This window comes from Mesocricetus auratus, unplaced genomic scaffold, assembly GCF_017639785.1.
Source record: "Mesocricetus auratus isolate SY011 unplaced genomic scaffold, BCM_Maur_2.0 Super-Scaffold_100033, whole genome shotgun sequence".
Classification (NCBI taxonomy): domain Eukaryota; kingdom Metazoa; phylum Chordata; class Mammalia; order Rodentia; family Cricetidae; genus Mesocricetus; species Mesocricetus auratus.
Window position 1 is genome coordinate 7,934,259 of NW_024429213.1, and position 17,977 is coordinate 7,952,235.

Sequence of the window (17,977 nt, forward strand, 5' to 3'; positions counted from 1 at the left end):
AAAAGTGTAATAACATATTTAAGTTTCTCTTTTGATATAAACATATTGCCATATAAAAGGCAACTTCACAACTAACAGTATCTTGGTTTTAATATACTGCTTCACTTGTTTCTCACTTAACTTTGTTTAAGGTGGAGCAGTGTGAGCAGTTTGTACAGCTAAATAGTTTGTAGATGCCTGGATAAATGTCCAAAATGATTGTGTAAGGCTTTATAGGATGGTATTATACAATATTTTGTGTTTAATCTTATTCTATTCAAAATTAACCCATGACTTTGATTAGGAAAATAGAAAAAGGAGGATATTCTAGCTTCGATATTCAAGATACAAAATCAGATCATGTATTGCTTCATAATACATTGCTCCAAAGTTTAGTGGCTTTTATTACCTCACTCTCTGTAAATCAGGAATGAGGCCTAACCTAGCCAAATCCTCTGGCTCTAGATCTCTCACAAGATGACTCTGGACCTTACCAACACTCTGACTGTTAGCAATCATGTACTGAGGGACTCATTTCCTAAGAGCTATTGCCCAGAGACATCCCTTGGTCCCATGTCACATGGACCTCTTCATAGACTAGCATAGCTACTAGCCTTGATGGAGCAAGCAACAAGAGTAGAGATCAGGTCTTACAAATCAGTTCCGAAAGTTGCACATCATCTGTCCTGCCATATTTTATTAGCGGGAAATGAGTCATTAGATCCAGCTCACAGACAGGACCTGGATAGCAAGAAGTCGGAGTGTCTAGGAGGCATTGTACAAGTCGCCCCCTACAGAATGCTAGATAATATGCTGCCTATCTGTATAGAAATTTGTAGCCAATGCACTGAAACAAAGAAAGTAAAATTGAAGACAAGTGCAGCTACATAAGTGCAAAATCAGTGTGAATTTAATTATGACTATTTACTTGGAAAAGAAGTAAATGTTTTGATTAGTTGTTTGCAACAGCTTAGAAATCCTAAATGGAATCTTAGGCTACATTAATTAGAAAGTATATAGAATTCAAAACAAAGCCATACTCCCACCCGTACACACTGCTCTTTCTCCCTGGAGTGTTGATAGTAACAGGACACCACAGTGTTTGTTAAAGAGGATAACTAGAACAGAAAAGCCTGCAAATTCCATCCTGGAGTCACAGCCTTCAAAACACTGGCTGGCAGATGTGCTAGACCTGTGAGCTGAGCCTGCTGTAAGTTGACATATAAAAACTTTCCTTGGGGCTGGAGAGATGGCTCAGAGGTTAAGAGCACTGACTGCGCTTCCAGAGGTCCTGAGTTCAATTCCCAGCAACCACATGGTGGCTCACAACCATCTGGTACCCTCTTCTGGCCTGGAGGCATACATGCAGACAGAATATTGTATACATAATAAATAAATAAATCTTAAAAAAACTTTCCTTGTGTAGCTAGCTATAGAGGTGACTCAGAGGTTAAGAGAGGTTACTCGAGGTTAAGGCTGCTCTTGGAGAGGACCTGTGTTAGATTCCCAGCACCCACATGGCAGCTCCCAACCACCTGTAACTCCACTTGTAGAATATCCATTGCCCTCTTCCGCCCTCTGCAGGCACCACACATGTATGTGGTACCCAGACACATAAGCAAAACACTCACACATAGAATTAAGTTTTATTGTAAGAATATTACTTTCAGCACCTTGAATGTTCTTTTTAAAATGTTTCCTTCACAACAGTATAGCTACATTTTAGGAAATGTCCACTATGTGGCCTACATGGCAAATCACAGAGCCCAGTCAGACTTGCTTTCTGTCAAAGAAAAAATCCAACTTCTTTTTTCTTTATAAAATGGAAATGTTAATAGATGTGCTGATGACATTCATATAACTATTGATTTCAAATTCTAAAATAGATGAAGCTCTTCCATGAACCCATTTTCTAGATATAAGGTGGCACCTCCCTTTGTTCCTCAAGATCTTGGCTTTGCTTCGAGGGCACCTTCCTCTGTAGAAGCTTCACTTTCCCCAATTGCCTTGGAAGGTAGACAGGTTTTTTTGGAATAGGGGAACAGTTGTTCTTTTGAGGTGGCTGATTGTAGACCCAGAGATGTGAAAGGAAAAGTAGCATTTGCAGACCATAGCATTTCGTGTCAGGCAGACCAGACTATGGTTAATGAGGAGATGGAAACTGGTGGCTTTAAAGCATCCTACGTCTGGAGCCCAGCAATGTGGCTTCAACAGATAAAAGCGCTTGCTGGGTTGCGTGGGCCTGGCCACCTGACTTAAATTCCCAAACCAGAATAGCCTGGAAGCTCTCGGGCACGCTAGCCTGGAGTACACGGTGCACGCAGCAGAAACAGGGGAAACCCTGCCTTCGCAAAGTGGAAGAAGGTGAGAAGCAACCTTGAAAGTTGTCCTCTGACCTCCATGCACACTGTGTTGCTCACACGTGATAATAATAGGTAAGGTTTTGAAATCTACTTCACATGTTCCTTGGAAAGGTTTTGAGCTTTCCCAGACATATTTGAATCCCTTATGAAGTGCTCTGGGATGGAAGAGCTCGTAAAGACACTGGAGTCATAGCTACCCAGGAATGGATAGATTTTCTTATTCTAAGAGTCCATGGAGAGAACATGATCATTGTCTTCAGTTATTGGAAAGACTGACACCTGTAAGAGTATGTGCTTCACTGTTACAGGCTGCCACTAGAATCAACAAGTGACAAATTTCACCTTTAAGTAAGGAAGGGTCTCGAATAATAAGATGTACTGCAGGGATGAAGCTGCTCCCTTACAGGGCTCATACTTAGCTCCTCACACTCGAGGGGCCATATCCATCCAAGAGGGCTGAAGAGAGGGTTTTACTTTGAGACTGAAGAGGGTCTCAGACATCCCACTCAATTTTCAAATTAAAATGCTTTTTATATCATTTTTCTAGTTTAATTTTATTCTTCACTCAAGAACTCTGTCTCTGCCCATATTTTATCCTAAGGGAACTAAAAGCAGATTTGATGGTGTGCTATGAAGTAACAAGCACAGAAAGCAAAATCTTACAGTGCACCTGCATTTTGACAGTCATGCTACTTGTGTCAGGGAGTCCTAAAATAACAGTGAGGTGGACAGAAGATGCCCTTTGTTGTTCTAGAATCTGGATTTGGGCTTCTTAGTGTTGAGGTGGTCCTTGGGAGATTTTTGTGACTTGATTTTGTATGATACCATCAGGATTAAAATAATCTAGTGGCTGTGCCTCATTAAAGATAAACATTTACTTGTGGCCTAATCCTAATGTTAGCCTAAATTAATAGAACATGGCTGATTTCTTTTTTCACCTTCCATTTTGGAAAATTCCAAATAAAATGGGAGACCTAATATCATGAAAGCTAGCACTGAGCTTCAACAGTTATCAAAACATTTGCTATTCCCTGCTGAAACTGTCCTTTCCTGTTATCATTTGCCCCTGGAGACTGCTAAAGCACTGTCATTTCACCTAGAAACACTCCTGTTTTAAATGATAACGCTATTATCATGCCTAACAAAATCACCAATAATTACTTAACATCATATCATATTCACTTGACTTTCAGTTTTTCCTAATTGAACATGAATCTTAAATGACAGCTATCTAAATTTAGAACGTTTTTATGAGCTCTAGGGATCCAAAAGTAGATTATAAATTCACAGCTAAAATAACAGATTTCTTTAAAAGGCCAGAACCAAAATAGAAATGGAAAACTCTTCTTTTCTATCATTATTTTATAAATGAGCCTTCACAGGGATCTTTGCCCTGTTTTTCTACCTCTTGATCTCTTGGTTTCAAACCAAAAAACCAGAAACAGATTGCTATAGGAATTGTGGTCCTATGGCTCACACAGCATTGTCAGTACATTTGTATGTGCCTCCACCTACTGGCAAAGAGAGAGAATGCATCTACAGCTGCAGTGTGGATTAAGCTACTCCAGAATTTGTTCCATATTCCTGGCAATAAATGTAATTTCCCCTGGTATTCAAAGGCTCATTGCTCAAGTTCTGAGGGATCTGGATCCTTTTCACAGTTTTTTAATGTTTCATCAATACAGAGTAGACAGGGAAACAAATGAAATTACACCAATTGATTTTGTTGTTTTATGGCTTCTTGGAAGCTCTTATGAGAGGGAAAGGCTAGACTGAACAACATATTTGGATTACCAGAACATTTTTAAATTTGGTATCCATATCTGCCTTTGCTGCAGTCTGTGTGTAACCTATACTCTTTTTTCTAAATTGTGCTCATGAAATTATATGGCATAATTATGTTCCTGGAGTATTAGAAAATCCCAGCAAATAGATGATATCCACATAATTACAGATAGTTTGTAAATGCAAAGCCTACTTAAATACAGACTCACGGAACCAGAGTTGAACTGGAAAAGACTAGAGCAGTAGATTTCAAATCTTAGAAAATCCTTTGCAAGCCAGTTGTAATGGCAGCCACCTTTAATCCCAGCACTCAGGAGGAAGAGGCAGGCAGATCTCTGAGTTGGTGGTCAGCCTGGTCTACAGAACGAGTTCAAAGGCAGCCAGGGATACACATAGGAATCCTGTCTCAGGGAGAAAGAAGGGAATGAAAGAGGAGAGAGAGAGAAAATGAGAAGGAACAAATCCTGGGGGAGAGAGAGAAAGGAAGGGAGGGAGGGAGAGTATCTTAGTGAGGCACATACCCAGGTTCATCCATGGGTTCAGTTTAAACACATACAGGTCTTCATGGGACCAAGTGAGTGGAGTGACCTTTAAAGCTGAGCTAATGTTTAGCAATTATATTGTCATCTCAACACCACCTGCAGTCAGACTGTTAGACAAGTATATAGTGCTGTTGCTTTGGGATTATTCTTCAATTTGAACCTGTCTGCAGTGATTTGCCAAACTTGTTTTAAAATACAGATTCAGTTTTGAAGCTAGGGATGAGTTGTGTTTCCCCTCAAAAAAAATTGAAATATTTGTTTCTCAGTGGCACATTCGGGCTTGTTTTTAGTACTGTCTGGTACTTGAGTTAAGCTGTAAATCCTAAATTGGCTGGCTAAGGAATTTTAATTACCTTATTAGAGTATGATTACATATACCGCAGGGAGAATTTTACAGCAATTAAATATGGATTTAAAACACATCTGACATGAAAACAATAGTTTTTTATCTTTTAAAATAACATCCTCAGTTTGTATTTTTGAAGCTTACAAAGGAGATAATAGGCTGGAACTGCTTTTTTAACTTTAAATTTTGTCTGATATGGATGCATGGGGAAGGGAGTATTTGTGAAATTCATTAAACTAAGTGGAACTAATTATTACTTGCTGGCAATGCTGTGAAAGACATTTTAAGCGAAAAATGTCTTTGTCTCCTATCACACAACAAAAATCTGGCCTGTAGTGCCTTAATTTATTTGAAGATCTATACAGATTTTAAATAGCCTTGTCTAGTCTATTTGACTTTTTTTTCTTATGTATGATAATACAAATTACTATTCGTGCAGCACACTAACATTTTCAAACTCACGATATCAAAATATTCAGTTAATTTTAGTTCTAAATACTATCTCACGGTCCCCAAGACTACTCTCAGGTTGGTGGTTTACTTAAGAGACTCAAACGATGCAGTGTGTGATGGCATCCACAGCTGGGATGTATTGCAGCCAAAGGAAATGGTGCATAGGATCCTAGGGCCGCATTTCCCGTGGTCTTTTCCAACAATCAATTGTGAAAGGCTGCAAACCAGAGAATCTCATTATGTATCCTATGCCTGCCACTACCAGCTTCCAGACTCCCAGAACCCAAGGAGATTTTCAGCATAAAGTGTTGTTGGCACCGTTGACATTCAGGGAGCCACTCTTTTCAGTTAGTGAGATAAGGACTTCCTAGGGTTCAAGTCCTCAGATGCCTGCCCATCAGTCAACATCAGAAGCAGGACCGTCAAACCTTCCATAGAATCTGCTATGCTCATCCCATATAAACTAAAACAGAGAGAACTGGAAGGTAGATTTTTGATTTGATTAACTCGCTCCACAAACCACATGTAATTGCTTATAAAGATAATTATGAGCTTTGGGTTTGGGATTGTTTTTAAGTGTAATTATGGTATCATTTTAATATGGAGTAGAAAAATTTTTGAGTGGTCATATCTCTGAAGCAAATTGTTGATTGAGATTTTACAGTGTGGCGTGTAGATTTTAAGCTTTGAAGTTGCATTTGAAAATAAATTATATTGATACTGTTATTAGAGAAATATATTTAGAGTTGTCACTCTAGTAATTTTTGTACAGCATATTAAATCTGATCTTCAGTACAATAAAACAATTTTAATTCACTATATGTCTATACAATAGGATAAATTCAGTTGATTTTTCTGGTATTTAAAAGTACAATTAATTTTAAGATACAAAATCTTTATAATATACCTACTTTGTACCAATTGACAAATGACTGAAAAGTATAATGTCACAAATAATGCCACTCACAAAACTTAATCAGCAAAGATTTTGCAACATTTCCTCTTATATACCTAATTGTGTTTCCTGATTTTTTTTCTACTTAATGGTCTTAAGCACTTTTTGTGACATTGGATCTTTTGAAAATAGTATTTTATGACTACAGTAAGGTACCTAGATAGGTGCATGTACATATTTAATTTGATAATTTCCCTATTAGAAGTAATGCTGTGTTTAATATTCCTCTTAATATAATAGTTTATTATTATTTTATTGTTGTATGTGTATGAGCGTTAGACCTGAGTGTATGTCTGTGCACCATGTACATGTCTGGTGTCTATCGAGGCTATCATATCCCCTGGAACTGGAGTTACAGATGATTGTGAGCTGCTATGTCAGTGCTGGAACTCAAACCCTAGTCCTCTGGAAGAGCAGCCAGTACTCTTAACTGCTGAGCCATTTCTCCAGTCCCTAATAAATATTTTTATTAAATCCTTGAGAACTTCAGTAACCTATCGAGTCCAGTTTGTACTGTCCATATTTTGATGGATCTGGAGCATGGTTTGCCCACCAGGGGCCACAGGCTTAAAGAAAATTGACTGTCCCTTTCCCAGCAGCCTGTTCCTCAGCTAGGAATGTGTGCTTTTAAGTTCCTTCCCCTCCACACTATAATGTTGGCTGGCCTGATTCCATATAAATCATATACAGGCAACCACAGCTGCTGTAAGATCATGAGTACTTCAGTCTTGTCATGTCCTCCCTGACCTCTGACTTTTACAATCATTCTGCACCCTTTTCCACAATGGTACCTGAGCCTTGGAGGTGGATGTATGCTATAGATGTCCCATTTATGGCTGAGCACACTACAGACACTTGACAATTAATATTCCTGTATACAATTACCTAAACAGAATTACTTTATAATCGGTTATATGAGTATTAACAAACATAGTAATCCTAGATTCAAGTTAATGCATATATCATATTTAGAATAATGCGTGCACATAAATACACAGCCTAAGGAATTACTGTAAAAGGAGCAAGGAACATCCACATAAATAAAACCTAAGTCAAGAAATAAAAATAATTACCAGCACTTCCATAATAGCCTTAGTTCTTCTAACCCCTTTCTCTGTAAGAAATACCTTTAATGTGTATTTCATTTTTGTGCATCCTTGAGTAATATAACTCAGTGCCGATTGTTTTATATGAAGTCATATAGTGTGTATTTTAGATCTCTAAGACCCATCCAAGTTGTTTCGTGCCTCTATTCCTTCTTATCACTGTATAGTATTGCAATTAACAAACTCTTACTATTTATTCTTTTTAAAGTCGATGAGTATTTGGAGCTTTCTAGATTTGACTATTTGAACAGTTCTTTCTAAACAGTCTGGCACATGCACTCTGGTGCACTTAAGTACACATTTAAATTATATATATATGGTAATATATATAATTGGTGAGCTTTTATATATTCAACTTCAGTTTTTCTAGAAAATAACAATCCATTTTCTAAAGTATCTGTATGAACCCATCGTCCATCTATGGATGCTGGCTCTCTAGGGTGATCTAAGCCCTAGCTTTCCTGGAACTGCCTTCATTTTGGCCTGTGATTGGTCATTACTAACAGCACTCCCTGTTTATACTCAGAACTATGTATTACTGCACTGCATATCCCTCCTGATACTTAGTGTTGCCAGAACATTTTTTTTCATTTTGCCAATTGGTATGCATTAGGATTTCCTCATTGTAGTTTTTCCTCATTGTCCTTGCTAATTGCCACTTTGAGTCCTCTCCATTCTTCTTTTAATGAAAAGGAGGTTGGTAGTTTTAATCTAATATAATATATCAATTATTTTGCTTTTTGTTAGCATTTTGTATCTTAAGTTTAAGAACCACTCCCCAACCCTGAGAAAATAAAGATTTTCTCCTGTACTTTATCATTCATGTGGAATTGGTTTGAGATATACTGTGAAATAGCAGTCCAGTTTTATGTCTTTCATATGGAGATTCAATTGTCCCAGCACAGTTATTAAAGAGCCTGCTATGTAGTGTAGCCTTTACCATAAATCAAGCATCAATATATGAATGATTGTTTCCAGGCTCAATCTGGGCCAATTGGCTTGCTTGCCTGGCATCATGCCAGGAGTCTGTTGTCTTATGAGTTCTGGAAACTTGTAGAGCAGTCCTACCTGTGTTCCTTTACAGGCATGTTTGGAGGACATAATTGCCTCTGCATTTTCCAAAAATATTTTAGAATGTTGCTATCAGTTTGTACCAATAAAAACATAGAAAGAGTTTTGACATTAATGCTTATATTCAATCTTTATAACAATTTGACCTGCTTAACGATATTAATATTGAATCCTCCAATTCATTAATGTCATATGTAGCTTTCCATTTAGCTCTTTGACCTCTTTCGGTGAACTTTAATGCTTTTTCTATGGAGACTGCATGCATCTATATTAGCTGTATTCTTTAATATAGTACATGTTAGATAATGACAACATCTACATTAACTGAGTTTTCTTGGATTTACTCATATGTATTTGCTTTTAAGGGTAGATGAGCCTTTCTTGTTATCCTCTCTTTTCCTTCTTCCTTATATTAACTCTATCCATTTCCATGCAAAAGACTTTTATTCCACTCATTAGTAAATCATTTGGATTTTCTGAATTCAGATCACACTATTTGCATATGATTGTTTGTTTTTTCTATCTGAATTATTTTTAATTTCATTTATTTGTTTGTTTTGGGGAGCACACATATGGAGGTCAGTGGACAAATTTTGACAGTTGGTTCTCTTCACTGTATGAGTTTCAGGGATCTAACTCAGGTTGCCAGGCTTCTTGGCAAATACCTTTACTCACTGAGCCATCTTGCCAACCAACAATTGTTTTGCATTTGTTTTATTGTGGCATATAAAGCAACCAGAAAAACATTGGATATAGTAAGGGTGAATGAAAAATGAGTTTTATCAAATAGTTTTGTCTTAGGGTTTTTATTGCTGTAAAGAGACACTATGACCATGGCAACCTTTATAAAGAAAACAGTTTGGGTGGTTCATGTAGTTTCAGAGCTTCAGTCCATTATTATCATGGTGAGGAGCACGGCCGCATGCAGCAGACATGGTTGGTACTGTAGTAGTAGTAGTAGTAGTAGTAGTAGTTGTGAGTCCTACATCTTGCAGGCAACAGGAAGTCAACCGAGAATGGGTGGTATCCTGAGCATAGGACACCTCAAAGCCAGCCTCCACAGTGACACACTTCCTCCAACAAGCCCTACCCACTTCAACAAAGCCACACCTCCTAATAGTGCCACTCCCCATGAGATTATGAGGGCCAATTGCATTACCACATTCCACTCCCTGACCCCATAAGCTTGTAACAATACCATAATGCAAAATGCATTTAGTCCAACTACAAAAGTCCCCATAGTCTGTCACAGTCTCAACAATGTTTAAGTCCAAAGTTCAAAGTCTCTCCTGAGATTCATGCAATCTCCTAACTATAATCCCCTAAAAAATCAAAAGGAAAAAACAGATTACACACATCCAACATATAATGGCACAGGAGATACATTGCCATTCCAAAATATAGGGAAGGAGCATAGTGAGGAAAAACTGGACTGGAAACAAGACAAAAAACCAGCTGAGCAAACTCCAAACTCTGCATCTCCATGTCTGATGTCAAAATGCTTTTCAGATCTCCAATTCCCTTCAGCTTTGTTGACTGCAACACACTTCTTTCTCTTGGACTGGTTCCACTCCCTGTTAGCAGCTCTCCCCAGCAGGTACCCCCCCCCACACACACACACTCTGGCATCTCTAACATCTTGGGTTCTCTAAGGCAGTTCAGGCTTCAACCTCACAGCTTCACACAATGACCTCTCCAGGTCTCCATTCAGGGACCCCTGACACATGCTTGTCCTCAGCGTCTTTCTTTAAGTGTGGAGGCAAATTTTATAACCCGTTTCTTCTATCCTCGACTCCAAAATCAGAATCATATGGCCAAAGCTGCTAAGTCCTGCTGCATTTTAATGGGGCTAGAACTTGCCCCCCTCATTCAATTACATCTTCACAAGCTTTCTGTCGGTTACTGTCTAAGTTTGGTTGTCCCAAAACTTTCTCTGTAGACCAGGCAGGTCTACAGATTCATGAGCCCCTGTCTTCCCAGTGCTGGGATTAAAGGTGTGCCCCAACACACTCAGCTCTAAGCTTTTTTTTTTATTCCTTTTGACAAATTGGAAACCTAACTGGGTAGGCTCTTGCCCTGATGTTTCCACCCCCTATAGTCCATTTTATAATCCATTTATCTCTTTGAACAAAGCACTTAGCTCCATTCCACTTCCCAGTGCTCTTTTTCTCCTCAAAATTTACAGTTTGTAATTTACCCTACTCAGCTTGCTCCTTTTCATTGTAAATCCTCATTAGAGTTAACACTAATAACCACATGACAGAGTCTACACTAGCCTGTTTTGAGGTTTCCTCTGCCAAACTGTTCACTTTAGTCTCAGGCAGATTCTTCAGACAAGGGCAAAAGACAGACACTTTCTTCACCAAAATATCACAAGAACTATGTCTAGGTAACATACTAAAATTCTCCTCTGAAACATCTTGATCCCCACAGTTCATCAAATCACAATCAGCACCACTGTCTTCCATGCTCCTACTAGTATGGCCCATTAAGCAGCACTTAAAGCATTCCACTGCTTTCCTAGCCCAAACTCCCAAAGTCCATATTATACCAAACAAAAACATGGTCAGCCTATCACAGGAATGCCTCCTGTCCCTGGTCCCAACTTCTGCCTTAGGGTTTTTATTGCTGTGAAGAGATACCATAACCACAGCAACTCTTATAAAGAAAACATTTAATTGGGGTGGCTCACTTACATTTTCAGAGGTTCAGTCCATTATCATGACGGTGGGGAGCACGACAGTGTGCAGGCAGATATGGTGCTGGATTAGTAGCTGTGAGTCCTACATCTTGCAGGCAACAGGAAGTCACTGGGACACCTCAAAGCCTGCCCCCACAGTGACACACTTCCTACAACAAGGCCATACCCACTTCAGCAAAGCCAAACCTCCTAATAGTGCCATTCCCTCTGAGATTATGGGGACCAATTGCATTCAAATTACCACAACTTTTTTCCATGTATTTTGAAATAGTCAGACACTGTCAGCCATTAGTCTGTTGATGTACTGAATTGCATGGATTCTTGGGTTAATGCAACATGATTGTGATGTATAAATAATCTTTATAATTCTTTTTACATGTTGCTGGATTATGTTTAAGCTTTCTACATTTATGCTTATGGAACAATTTTGTTATAATTTTCTAGTACTATCCACAGGTTTTCATATCTATATTATATTAGTTTTATAAAGTAGATGAAGGCTCTTCTCTTTATCTGGCTTTTCTTTTCCTTCTATATATGATCCATAAAGCTCATCTGAACAAGTTTCTTGTGAGAAGAGTTTCTGGTTTTGGTTCAGTTCCTTAAATATTTACAGGAATATTCAGAAGTTCTAGACATTAGAATGATATGTTTAGCAATGGATCCTCAAGAGTTTGGGCATAAAGCTATTTGTAGTATTTCTTTGAGTTCTGTGGCCATATCTTTTTCATTTAGGTGTGTGTGTGTGTGTGTGTGTGTGTGTGTGTGCGCGCGCGCGCGTGCGTGTGTGTGAACACATGTGCAGACCTCAGAATGCAGCTTGGAAGAGTTGATTCTCTCACTATGTGGCTCCTAGGGGTTGATCTCAGGTCATCAGGGATGGTGGCAAATGCCTTAGACATCTTGCCTCCCTATTTCATGCCTTTTGATTTACATGTGTGGTTTTCTTGTGTGCTTCCTTTTGTTGCTGTTTGTTTTGTTTTAATTTATTTTTATTATATCTTTTATCTTTGAGGTTATACTATTCTACTTGTACCACTTGTTGACATGTTTCCTTTCCTTTATTTTATTTATTTAGATCAATTTAACATCTTTTGTCATTATATTTCCATTCTTTTAATTATGAAGTTTAAACACTCTCCTGTTACTTCATTATGTAAACCAGAAATTGCAATATATACTCCCTAACCCATCACATTCAAATATTTATAAGCAATTATAGTCCTGAAAAGTAAAAGTTCTGTAGAATCCATTCATTTCATTTAATATCTCCTTTGACTTATATCCTTGTTTCATTTAACTATTTACATAGATCAAATATGAGTGATGTGTATTCACATCGTTCCTAGCTTCTTTTATTTTAGTCATTTAGATCCCCCACTTGCCTATCTTTGTTCTTTATTCTTTGAGCACAGCTTTGATTTTATCTGGGTTGGTTTTCCTTGTGTCAGTCTCCTAAGTACAAACTTCTATTTTTATTAGTTTCAGAGTTTTCTTATATTCCCTTTCATCTTGGGGTTGTTTGCTGTGTAGAGAATTCTAGACTGGCATTTTCTGTCTATTAGGTATCATTCACTCTTTTCCAGCTTCCATTGATGTTGAGAATACAGTTAGCAATCTGACATTTCTCTAAAGGTAGTGGTGGTTGTTTCTCAGGCTATTAAATTTTCCCTCATCCTTTGCTTTCTCTGTGATAGATCTTAAGAATTGTGTCTGTGTGTTTTAAGCTTGCCTTGAGTTCTGTAAATGTCTTAAATCACTGTGCTGATATTATTCATGGTTACAAAAACTTCTCTGCAATTATCTCTTCAAATACTGTCTGTCCCTTTCACTCATCGTTTTTTACAAGCCAATTAAATATACTTAGAGATAAAACTTATGATATTCTGTATGTATTCTACACTCTTATATTTTATACTTTTATGTTTTGTAAATTATTTATTTTGCATCCCTGCTGCAGTTTCTCCTCCCTCCTCTCCTCCCAGCCCCTCCCCCATCCCTTTCTATCACCCCAGTCCACTCCTCTATTTCTGTTTAGGAAAGGGCAGGTCTCTCATGAATGTCAACAAAACATGGCAATTTGTAATAAGACTAAACACCTCCCATGCATTAAGACAGAGGAAGGTGCCCTAGTATGAGGAGTAGGGTCCCAAAAGCCTCTAAAAGAGTCGAGAGAGACTGCCCCTGGTCCCACAGTTAGGAGTCCCACAAGAGGACCAAGCTACTGAACTGTATCATGCATAGTGCTTAGGTCAGTCCCATTTAGACTCCCTAGTTGATGGTTCAGTCTCTGTGAGTCCTAACCCTAAGCCAAACCCTAACTCTAACATGGAAAAAATTTGTGGTAGTTTGAATGTAAGTGGTCCCCATAATCTCATACAGAGTGGCACTATTAGGAGGTGTGGCTTTGTTGAAGTGAGTATGGCCTTGTTGGAGGAAGTGTGTTACTGTGGGGAGAGGCTTTGAGGTGTTCTATTAGCCCAGCTTAGTTGATTCTGTGGGGTTTCTTGTGGTGTCCTTGACCCCCCTGGCTCCTACAACCCTTCCTCCTTCTGCAGGATTCCCAAACTCCACCTAATGTTTGGCTAAGGGTTTGCATCTGCCTCCATCAGTCCTGGATGATGCCTCTCTGATGACAACTGGGCCAGGCACCAATCTGGTCACAGGCTACTTATCTGCTACTACTAGGAATCTTAGCTGGTGTCATCCTAGTAGATTCCTGGGAGATTGCCTTGTGCCAGGTTTTTACCTGATCCCAAAATGCCACCCCACCCCCTCTCCAGTAGTCTCTTTCGGTACTTTCCCCCTCTGGCTCCCCCTTCCCACACCTTGTTTCTTCTGACCTCTCTTTCAGGTCTGTTTCTCTCTTCAGCACTGCTGAATTGCTGTCAGTCTGCCTTTTAGATTTTTAATTGCACTTTTTAGTTTTGAGTTTTATAGTTTCCATTTCTTTTTAAGTATCTAGTATATTACTTTCTATTACTTTTTACAAAACTTCAAGATTGATTTTTGTATTCTGGAAACATAGTAAGCGTCCTTACTTATTGATCTTGTCCCCAAGGACTCCACATGGTTTTATTTTTGTCCATTATCTTTTCTGGCTCTTTGCCAACTACCTAATTCATTTTGACTTTCTGCTGGAAATTATCTTGAAGCTTATTAGCCTAAGAAAGATGTTTTTCTTCCTCAAAAGACAGTTTTCCCCCTTCTGCTAGATACCCTCAGGCTCTAGCAGTTTGAAACTGTCTTAAAGTTCAAGACTTAGAGTTTTGCAGGATACCTAGATATAAGGTCAGAGTTGAGATCTGTGGCTTGGCTAATTACTCACAACACACAGCTAGATCTTTATGTAATTTGACATTACTTCCCATGAATATTTATGTCTGTTTTCATACCAGTCAGAGATGAGCAGATCCATGTTTAGAATGGGAGTATGTATGGAGACCAGGTCGATGTCCTGTGTCTTCCTTAGTTTCTCTCTACCTTATTTTTTGAGACTGGGAGAACTTTCACTGTACATGAGGCTTGCCTTTTGGCTAGATTGGGTGACCTATAAACCCCAAAGATTTGCCTATCTGTCCTTCCAGTGCTAGGATTACAGACACACACCACTGTGCCTTGGTTTTAAGTAGGTGCTGGGGATACAAACTCAAATCCTAATGCTTCTGCAACAAGGACTTTATGAACAGAGCCATTTCAGCCCCCAAGTTGACATTTGGATAGGGCAAAATGATGTTTTGGGTAAAATGACATTTATTTTTCCTTAGTGCTATAAAATGCATTAGAGCATGTTTACTAGTTTCTTTGTCTTCCATTCACTTTGTTGTTGTTTTTATATTTTCATTAGATTTACTTATTTTATTTTGTGTGTGAATGCCTTCCCTTTATGTGTGTGTGTGTGTGTGTGCCACATGCATGTTTGGTGGTTTTGAAAATCAGAAGGTGGCACATAGAACTGGAGTTACTGATGGTTGTTACATGTGGATGCTAGGAATCAATCCTAGCATCTTTCCAGCCCTAAAGAATTCCTTATTTTCTAAGCATGTTTGCCTTTTTCATTTGTTTCCAAATGTTTCTCAAAAAAATGTTTGCTTAATTGTGTTTATAGTGTTTGATTATTTTGCTTGTTAATAAAAAACTAAGTCAGAAGGCTAAAATTCTGTCCATGAAGAAGTTACAAATAAGCAAGAAAATGGGCTAGGATGGGTCCTATATTACTGCTTAGAGGTTGAGGGCAACTCCAAATCATTTATTACATGTGCACATGCTCCCAAGCCTTCATTTCTAAATATGCCTCTGTAATAGAAGGAGCCAAGGCTTCTTGAAAACAAGTTTATTAGTTCTAGGGCTGAGACAGAGAAGCATCTTAGGGTACCTAATGGTACTGAAGTGTTCAAAAGGATACATGCATGTCAAAGAGACACAGAAAGCAATCTGAAAGTGTCCCAGGTAGCCAAACCTAGAGCAATTGGAGCAGCAAACTAAAGTAGTATTGTATAATAACACAGTGTGTCAGAATGTGAGTATTTAGAGCTTACGAAGAAGTGGACAATAAGGGGGAAAACGCAGCAGAGCTCTCAGCAATGCTGGACACACTGTGGAGACAGTCCTCGTTCCCTTGAGATCCTTCCCATAAGTGATAAGAAAGGCATTTCACCTAGGCTACTCTTCTCTCCACCCCTCAAGAAAAGCACAGTCCTGAGCTAGGGAAGAAGAAATGAGGGACGCTATAAATCCTTGGCCAGTGGTTTTTTTTTTTAAGTCTCTAGGTCATTAGAAACAAGGAAAACCTAAGAAACTGTAACATGAGTTGTTAACCCTGAGGGAAATTGCTAGTAGGTGTGCACAATTTCTCGATATTTGCAACTTATATGTAAATATAAAACAAAAATGATCATTCACGGTGCTCCTTGAAGGAAGACTGTTCCTTAATTTCTATGCGTCCCCAGCCCTGAGTGCACAGCACTTAGTACCATATTTTTTTATGCTGTCTTTAATAAAAAACTAAGCATAAGCTAAAAATAAACCATGAGTTTACACCATTATGTCCAGCTTAAATTAGCAATTAAGATTTTCATTCACTAGATAATACAGTTATTATATAATGGTTCTTATTAGACAGTAAATTATTAGTTCTAATCTGTAATTTTAGTACTATAATTATTTTACCAAAAAAGGAGCTCTTTCTGTCTGGAGATAAGTAATGAAATATTTATGCATCACATGTTACATCTGAGATTTGTCTCAAAATCAGCCAAGTAGCAGTCCAAGTCATCTCTGTCTGGTATAGTCTGCTTGATCATTACTTTGGTCCTCCAAGTCAGTCATGCAAAGCTCTTGGTACCAAGAAAGTCCCTGTTGGAAACCCCTATTCTTAAGTATTAAGATGTTCAGTCAATCATACCTGTTGTTCCTGGGATCCATGATAGCAGTAAGAAAGAAAACCTTAAGAGAGTTAAAAAGTTGGGGAAATAGAATTAGAGAGGTCAGTGACTGGTCCCTCCTTCAAGACCTATGGGAATTGGGCTGAAGGTAGGCCCATCACAAGATTATACATAAAAGAAAATTAGCTAGTGTGTTATGTCTTTTACAGAAGGTTTCATATTTTTAACATTTGAAATTTTCTATATTTTTAGTAAAATTATAAATTTTTTTAACTTTAAATGATATGTAAAAGAACTTCTGGTTTCTTACCATGTTAACACACTTACTTGCTTCTTCCTGTTAGTTTAAATATATAGTATAAGTATGACTACTATAAGCAGGTTGATATTTCATTACACTTATTTTTCCTTTGGTTGTAGCCTTACACAGGTACACAATCAAAAATGCCAAATTTTAAAGTAATTTGAAATATCTCCTCTTTGTGTTTATGCCACAGACATGTGTTTATGGATCAGATTAGGTTTATTTGGGTTTTTGTTTGTTGGGGGGGTGTTGGTTTTTGAGACCAGATCTTACTATGTAGCTCTGGTTGGCCTGGAACTCTGTGTGTAGACCAGGCTTGCCTCAAACTCACAGAGATCTACCTACCTCTGCTTCTACTTCCCAAGTACTGAGATTTAGGGCATGCACCACACCGCCTCTCCCGCCCAGTCAGTTGTTTGGTTAAATTTTTTATAGAGATAATTGTAGATTCACATGTCAGTATAAGAAAAGACAAATCCCGTCAGGCATGTTGGTGCATGCCTTTAATCCCAGCACTGGGAGGCAGAGACAGGTGGGTCTCTGAGTTCAAGGCCAGCCTGGTCTACAATGTGAGTTCCAGGACAGCTAGGGCCTGTTACACAGAGAAACTCTGTCTCAGAAAAAAAAGAAAGAAAAAAGGCATAGCCTTGTAGATTTGCCTATTTTCTTCAAAATGTAGCATTCTGCAAAAGTAGTATAATGCCACAGCAAGACTACTGACATTGAGAAAATCTAGCAGTCTTATTTGAATCCATTTGTTTGTAATTGGAGGGATTACCTTTTTTTCTTCTGACTTAAATTTTGTTTGTAGGTTATTAAAACATCTACATAGCTACAAAATCAAACTTAGGACTAGGCTTCAATCAGAAATATCTAGTTTTCATCCCTTCAGTACACTTGCTTCCCTTCCCTAGTAGAAACCTAAATTTATTTTTATTATTCTCTTATAATGCCTTGACTTTGTATTTTGAGTGTAGAAAACACTGTA

At 38.2% G+C, this 17,977-nt stretch overlaps 1 protein-coding gene across 11 annotated transcripts in view; it reads left to right on the forward strand.

The window, feature by feature from the left end:
- Positions 1–17,977, forward strand: part of Cask (calcium/calmodulin dependent serine protein kinase) — a 315,809-nt gene that overhangs the window by 125,774 nt on the left and 172,058 nt on the right. The gene's annotated exons all lie outside the window — the stretch shown is intronic.